The sequence below is a fragment of the Balaenoptera physalus genome (genome assembly GCF_965194825.1).
Source record: "Balaenoptera physalus genome assembly, chromosome: 11".
In the NCBI taxonomy this organism is placed as follows: domain Eukaryota; kingdom Metazoa; phylum Chordata; class Mammalia; order Artiodactyla; family Balaenopteridae; genus Balaenoptera; species Balaenoptera physalus.
Window position 1 is genome coordinate 63,819,214 of NC_138896.1, and position 7,656 is coordinate 63,826,869.

At 37.4% G+C, this 7,656-nt stretch overlaps 1 long non-coding RNA gene across 1 annotated transcript in view; it reads left to right on the top strand.

Annotated features, from left to right (window-relative positions):
- LOC309637819 overlaps positions 1 to 6,865 on the top strand; it is a 253,175-nt gene extending 246,310 nt beyond the window's left edge. Inside the window, exon 2 of the long non-coding RNA XR_014250835.1 lies at positions 4,483 to 6,865. This is a non-coding gene — a long non-coding RNA (uncharacterized lncRNA). The remainder of the gene's footprint in view (positions 1 to 4,482) is intronic.
- Positions 6,866 to 7,656: the final 791 nt, after the last annotated feature.

The following is a 7,656-nucleotide window of genomic DNA, read 5'->3' on the forward strand; positions in this document are numbered from 1 at the left end:
AACATACCAATAATTACATTAAATGTAAATGATCTAAATATACCAATTGAAAGTCAAAGATTGGCTGAGTGGATAAAAGAACATGACCCAACTATATGCTGTCTACAAGGAACTCCCTTCAAATATAATGTTAAAGACAGGTTAATAGTAAAAGGATAGAAAAGGATATATTATGCAATCATTGATCAAAAGCTAGCAGGAGTAGTTATATTGATATCAGGTAAAGTAGGCTTCAGAGCAAAGAAAATTACCAGAGACAGAGATGAATATTACATAACATCAGAAGGGTCAATCAATCAAGAAAACATAGCAAATCTTAAATGTGTATGCACCAAACAACAGAGCTGCAAATATGATAACCAAAACCTGATAGAACTGAAAGGAGATACAGAGAAATCCACCATCAGAGTTGGAGACTTCAACATCCCTTTCTCAAAAGTTGATAGAAAAACTAGACAGAAATAAGCAAGGGTATAGAGGAACTCAACATCATCATCTACCAACAGGAACTAATCAACGTTTATAGAACACTCCACCTGACAGCAGCAGAATGCACATTCTTTTCAAATGCTCACGGAAGTATTCAAAGAAAAACAATACCTAGAGCCAAACCTCAACAAACTGAAAAAACAAAACAAAACAGAAACCATACAGAGTATGTTTCTGACCACAATGGAATCAAACTAGAAATATTGTAAATAACAAAAAGATAACTGAAAATTCTCCAAACACTTAGAAACTAAAGACTTCTAAGTGATCCATGGTTGAAAGAGGAAGTCTCAAGGGAAATAAAATATATAGAACTTAATTAAAATGGAAATACAACATATTAAAATCTGTGAGACACAGCTAAAGCAGTGCCAAAAGAAAATTTTTTAGCACTACATGCTTATTTTAGAAAAGAGGAAAAGTCTCAAATAATAATCTAAGCTTCTACCTCAAGAACCTAGAAAAAGAGCAAAATAAACCCAAAGCAAGAAGAATAAAGGACATAATAAAGAGCGGAAACCAGTGAAATTGAAAATAGAAAAATAAAGAAATGAGAAACAAAAGTCTGGTTCTTTGAAAAAGCTTAGTAACATTGACAAATCTCTAACAACACTGATAAAACAAAAAAGAAAGAAAACACAAACTGCAAATATCATGAATTAAAACAGAGGCTATTACTACATACCCTGAAGATATCAAAAGGATAGGGAATTACTATGAATAAATCTACACACATAAATTTGACAACTTAGATAAAATGAACCTATTCCTCAAAAAATACAAACTACCACAAACTCACCCAATATAAAATAGATCATTTGGACGGCCGTATAAGTATTAAAGAAATTGAATTTGTAATTTTAAATCTCCCAAAGAAGAAATTTCCTGGCCCATGTGGTTTCCTAGGAGAAGTCTACCAAGGAAGAATTAACGACAACTGTATATATTCTCTTCCAGTAAATAGAAGAGGAGGAAACATTTCTCATCTTATGAAGCCAATATCCTAATACCAAAACCACGCAGGGACGGTATGAAAAAGAAAACTAGAGATCAAAAGCCTTCACGGAAATAGATGCAAAACTCCTTAACAAAATATTAGCAAATAGAATTCAACAATATATAAAAGGAATTATACACCATGACCAAGTGTATTCTAGGAATACAAGCCAGTTCAACATTCAAATATCAATCAATGTAATCCACCATATTAACAGGCTAAAGAAGAAAATTACAAGATCATATCAATTAGTGCATAAAAAGTATCTGTCAAAATTCAACACCCATTCAAGATAGAAACACTTGGAAAAATAGGAACAGAGGGGAACTTCCTCAACTTGAAAAAAGGCATCTACAAATTGTTGTACAGTTAACATACTTCCTGGTGAAAGACTGAACGCTTTCCGCATAAAATGAAACAAGGCAAGGATGCCTGCTTTCACAACTCCTGTTCAACACAGCACTGGAAGTTCTAGCCAGTGCACTAAGGCAAGAAAAAAGAAATTTATAAAGAACAGAAGGTAAGAAATAAAACTCTCTATTTCTAGATAACATGAGATTATGCAGAAAATCCCAATCAATCTAAAAACAAAACAAAAGAAAAATGAACAAATAACTCCTGGAACTCATAAGGAATTTCAGCAAGGTCACAGAATACTAGATAAATATAATAAATATACAAAAATCAATTGTATGATTATATGCTAGCAGTGAACATGTGAACACCAAATTTAAAAATATAATACCATTTACAATTGCTCAAAAAAAAAAGAGAAATACATGTTAATCTAACAAAACCTGTACAGAACTTGCATGCTGAATACCACAAAATGCTAATGAAAGAAATCAAAGATCTAAATAAATGGAGAGACATATTGTGTTTATGGATCTGAAAATTCAACATAGTAAAGATGTCAATTCTGCCCAAGTTGATATAGGTTTAATGTAATTCTTTACAAAATCCCTCTACTTTGTAGCTATAGACAAGATTATTCTAAAATTTTTATATAAAGGCAAAGGTACTAGAATAGCTAAAACAACTGTGAAAAAGAATAAAGTAAGGATCATTCTGCCTGATTTCAGGATTTACTGTAGAGCTATTGTATGGTATTGGCAGAAGGAGAGACACAGAGAGCAATGGAAAGAATAGAGAACCCAGAAATAATCCTACATTACTGCCTAACTGATTTTTGACAAAGGTGCAAAAGTAATTCAGTGGAGGAAGGATGGCTTTTTTTAGCAAATGATGCTGGAACAGCTGGATACCCACAGATAAAAAAATCAACCCCCTCAACTTAAACCTCACACCTTATACAATAATTAACTCAAAAGGGATGACAGACTTAAATATAAAATGTAAAACTATCAAACTTAGAAAAAAACATGGGAGAAAATCTTTGGGCTAGGCAAAGAATCCTTAGATATGACATGACACCATAAAAGAAAAAAAAGTTGATGATTGGACTTTAACAAAATAAAAACCTTGTGTTATATAGGCTGGGAGAAAATATCTGGAAGCCACATATTCCACAAAGGAGCATTATCTAGAATATACAAGGAAATCTAAACTCAATATTAAAATCTCAAACAATCCAGTTAGAAGGTGGGCAAGAGACATGAACAGACAGACATTTCACTGAAGAGGATGCACAGATAGCAAATAAGCACAGGAAAAAACGTTCAACACAACTAACCATTAGGGAAATGCAAATTGAGACCATAATGAGCTATCACTACACACCTATTAGTCCAGATGAAATGAAAAATTGTGACAGCACAAGATGCTGGAGAGGGTATGGGGACATTGCTCATACATTGCCTATGGGAATGTGAAACAGTACAGACGCTTTGGGAAACAGTTTGGTGGTTCCTTCAAAAAATAAACACATATTTCCTGTATGACCCAGCAATTGTACTCCTGGGCATTTGTCCCGGAAAAATTAAAACTTATGTTCACACGAAAACCTGTACACACAATTGTTCATAACAGCTTTACTTACAATAACCCTGAACTGGAAACAACCAAAATGTCGCCGCATAGGTAAATGGCTAGACAAACTCTGGCCCATCCATACCATGGAACACCACTCCACAGTAAAAAGGAACTAGCTAATCAAAAGTACGATGAGGTATCACCTCACACTGGTCAGAATGGCCATCATCAAGAAATCTACAAACAAATAGTGCTGGAGAGGGTGTGGAGAAAAGGGAACCCTCTTGCACTGTTGGTGGGAATGTAAATGGATATAGCCACTATGGAGAACAGTATGGAGGTTCCTTAAAGAACTAAAAATAGAATTACCATATGACCCAGCAATCCCACTACTGGGCATATACCCTGAGAAAACCATAATTCAAAAAGAGACATGTACCACAATGTTCATTGCAGCTCTATTTACAATAGCCAGGACACGGAAGCAACCTAAGTGTCCATCAACAGATGAATGGATAAAGAAGATGTGGCACATATATACAATGGAATATTACTCAGCCATAAAAGAAACGAAATTGAGTTATTTGTAGTGAGGTGGATGGACCCAGAGTCTGTCACACAGAGTGAAGTAAGTCAGAAAGAGAAAAACAAATACCGTATGCTAACACATATATATGGAATCTAAAAAAAAAAAAAAAAAGATTCTGATGAACGTAGAGGCAGGACAGGAATAAAGATGCAGACACAGAGAATGGACTTGAGGACACAGGGAGGGGGAAGGGTAAGCTGGGATGAAGTGAGAGCACGGCATGGACATATATACACTACCAAATGTAAAATAGATAGCTAGTGGGAAGCAGCTGCATCGCACAGGGAGATCAGCTCGGGGCTTTGTGACCACCTAGAGGGGTGGGATAGGGAGGGTGGGAGGGAGATGCAAGAGGGAGGGGATATGGGGATGTATGTGTACATATAGCTGATTCACTTTGTTATACAGCAGAAACTAACACAACATTGTAAAGCAATTATACTCCAATAAAGATGTTAAAAAAAAAAGGAACTAGCTATTGATACAATAACTTGGATAGATCTCAAGGACATTATGCTGAGTGAAAAAAAAAGCCAATTAGAAAAAGTCACATACAATATGACTCCATTTATATAATGTCCTCAAAATGACAAAATTGTAGAGATAGAGAACAGGTTGCCAGAGTTAGAGAGGGTGAGGGGAGAGGGGTGTGTGTGACTATATAGGGGTAGCATGAAGATCTTCATACCGATGAACAAGTCTTCGTCTTAACTGTGGTGACGGTTACACAAATCTACAAATGTAATTCCATATGGTTGGTTTAGATAACGTCCTATGATATTAGGGGAAACTGGATAAGGATGCAAAGGACCTTTCTATACTAGCTTTGCAACTTTCTGTGAATCTATAATTAATCTGAAAAAAAGAGGGGTTTTAAAAAAATTACTAAAGGCTAAAATATAAGCTATCTGAAACCAGGGACTGCGGCAATTCTTGCGTGTTGTATCCTAACCACCTAAACGGTGCCTTGTCTATAGTAGGTGCTCAATTAATATTGGGGAACTGGCTGAATACTCATGTATGAGAGTCCCATCTTTGGTTTTTGTTTGTAAAGGCACATGATTATAAATGGCGAATGGTGGTTATTTCCAGAGACGGGGAGAGATGAAGCAGGGAGGACGTGAGGAAAGGGAGATCTTCTAAACAATGCAGAAAAACACAGAGTAGAAGTCCGTTTTCCACTCATTTCTACCTCCATCATTCTAAAAGAGGATCTTTCTCATCTTAACGATTTTTAAAAACTGTAATATGTGCTTATCCTAAAAAAGCAAATAAATACATATATAAAGAAATATCCCCCATGTCTTCCTTCTACTGTCCTGACAGACGGCAAGTGGAGTAGTCTTGTGGCAAAAACACAGGACAGTGAGTGAGTTACGGCAGCAACCAGGCCAGAGGGCACCATGGTATTTTCAAGCTAGAGTTATCTCCCTGCTTTCCAGGCTGTCTCTGAATACACACTAGTCAAATTCAGGGTGGAAAACGCATGTTACATATGAAACAAGTCCAGGTAACTTAAAATATTCATGAATTCTTAGAATAGAAAAATTATATTATGTAAATAATATCTACCCATTTGAGAATCCTTCTCTCTTCCCAACGCCCCTTGCCTTTCTGTCTTGACGCACAGTACAAGGCATTTTTAAAGCACCGACTTGAGTGATAGTGGTCTTTCAACCAATTAATTGCCCTCTGCAGGGGGTGATGTAAATTCCCCTTACCATCAGGGAAGAAGCACTGAAATGTTATCCGTTATATTATTAATTTCCCTTTTAACTTCTGTTCTTCTGCTAGATCATGGCTTAAATGTGCCTATTTTAGGGCAGCCTCGTACCCAAGTACAAAAAGGCCGCAGCAGACAGTGAACCCTTAATTAAATAACATTTTAATTTTACATTCTATCATATAGTGCTTCAGGCTTTTCAGCGTGTATTCACCTACGTCTCTTTGAAACCACATAATAGCCCTGTGAGGTAGGCAGTATAAAACAATTTCAAGAAATGAAATATTATACCTAACATTTCACGTTCAGAGAGTGCATGAATCAGAAACTGAGCCAGAGATTTCTGCCTCCCTTTATCCCAAGCTTTTATGTGTTCTAGAAGGCGTACTGGTGGGGAAATAAACACATTATTTGTTACAGCCTTATGAAAAAGGAATGCCTAATTGCAATGGCTGTTTCACTTTGTTCTTCCTGTTTCACATAATACCTTGACTTTACACCTGTTCTTCTCTCCTCAGATGTAAATTTTAAAAATTGGCAGATATTTATTAAAGCCCTACTTGTAAGAATTTAGAGACCCAATATTCTAGTGGTAGAAGGGCTCAACTCACTTTCTATAGAAATACTGCTGGGAAAATTCTAGAATAAAGGAATCTTCTCCCACGCCCCGGCATCTTTAATTTTAAAAAATTACAATCTTTTCAAAAGCTAAGCCAAAGCACATCCTTGCTTTTAGAAAAAAATCTGGTGAAGTACAACAAAATAACTACAATGAAATTGTGACGTCTGAGTGACTACTGTTAAAAGCCAGCAGATTTACTAAGCTGGACAAAAGTGTAAAGGTCACAAACTGCTTAAAGCTTTAAACGATCTTCTTGGTGAGAAACGTGACTATTAAAGGTTGTGTCAGCCGTGGAGGAAAAATGGAGCTGGCAAAATGAAATGTGTCACACACACAAAAAATCAGTGGTAAAAGTATAGAAAACCTGGAGATTCTACTAAATAAGTGGGACGAGGAGGCAGGGCAGGCATCATTCTGAATGACACCTTCCCCAGAGCTGTCTCGGGAGGTACCCTGAGATCAGTGGCTCTCAAACTTGGCAGCACGGTGGATTCCAGGGGGCTGTTTGAAAAAGCACAGCTGCCTGTGTCCCTCTCCCAGTGATTCAGTTTAATTAGCGTGGGGCTGGTCTTGGGAGAGGGTTTTATAAAAGCCCTCGCCTCTAGATACTATTGATTGCGGGTCTTTTCCATATACCTCCACCCTGTGCCTGGCCCTGAGGTGACTGCAAACCTGGGGCCCCTGGAGAGTTGACAACATGGGAGCCGGAGGGCGAGGCTTCCCAGGAGGAGCAAAATGCATTGTGAAGCAGCTTGGGGAGCCCCGCACACTCCCTGGGGTTCAGTGTGCCTCTTGTACCTCTGGGTTATAACTCGGTGATCCTGAAGCAAAGTGGAAACCAGGCGATGTCCACTGTGTCTCATGGGCGGCCAGCTGCAGCGTGGGAAATGTGCTAAAAGTGCGATCCTTATGGTCTCTTTTTAATTTTTAGGGACCCCCCTTTCATTTTCTTTTGTAAGAAAAAAAAAAAATAGAACGTGATCGTTGACAAAGATTAGTAATTCATCACCACCCAATCTGGATTTGGGAAAATCAGCCTTATAATTAATCGGCCAAGAATCACATTTTCCCACGTTGACTGGCAAGAACATTTCCAGCGTCACAGCTGAGACACCTTTCTTTTTTTTTAAAAAAAAAAGTGACTCAGGATTAAGGGAGGAAACCATCCCTTTCTCTTGCTACCACTGTGAGTAAATTCTGACACTTTGGGTCCAAGAAGCAAAACACTGTGAACACCCCAGACTAAATGAGGTACAGTTTGCTGAACAGAGAGACACACGGAGGAAGGCAGTTAAACCATCACA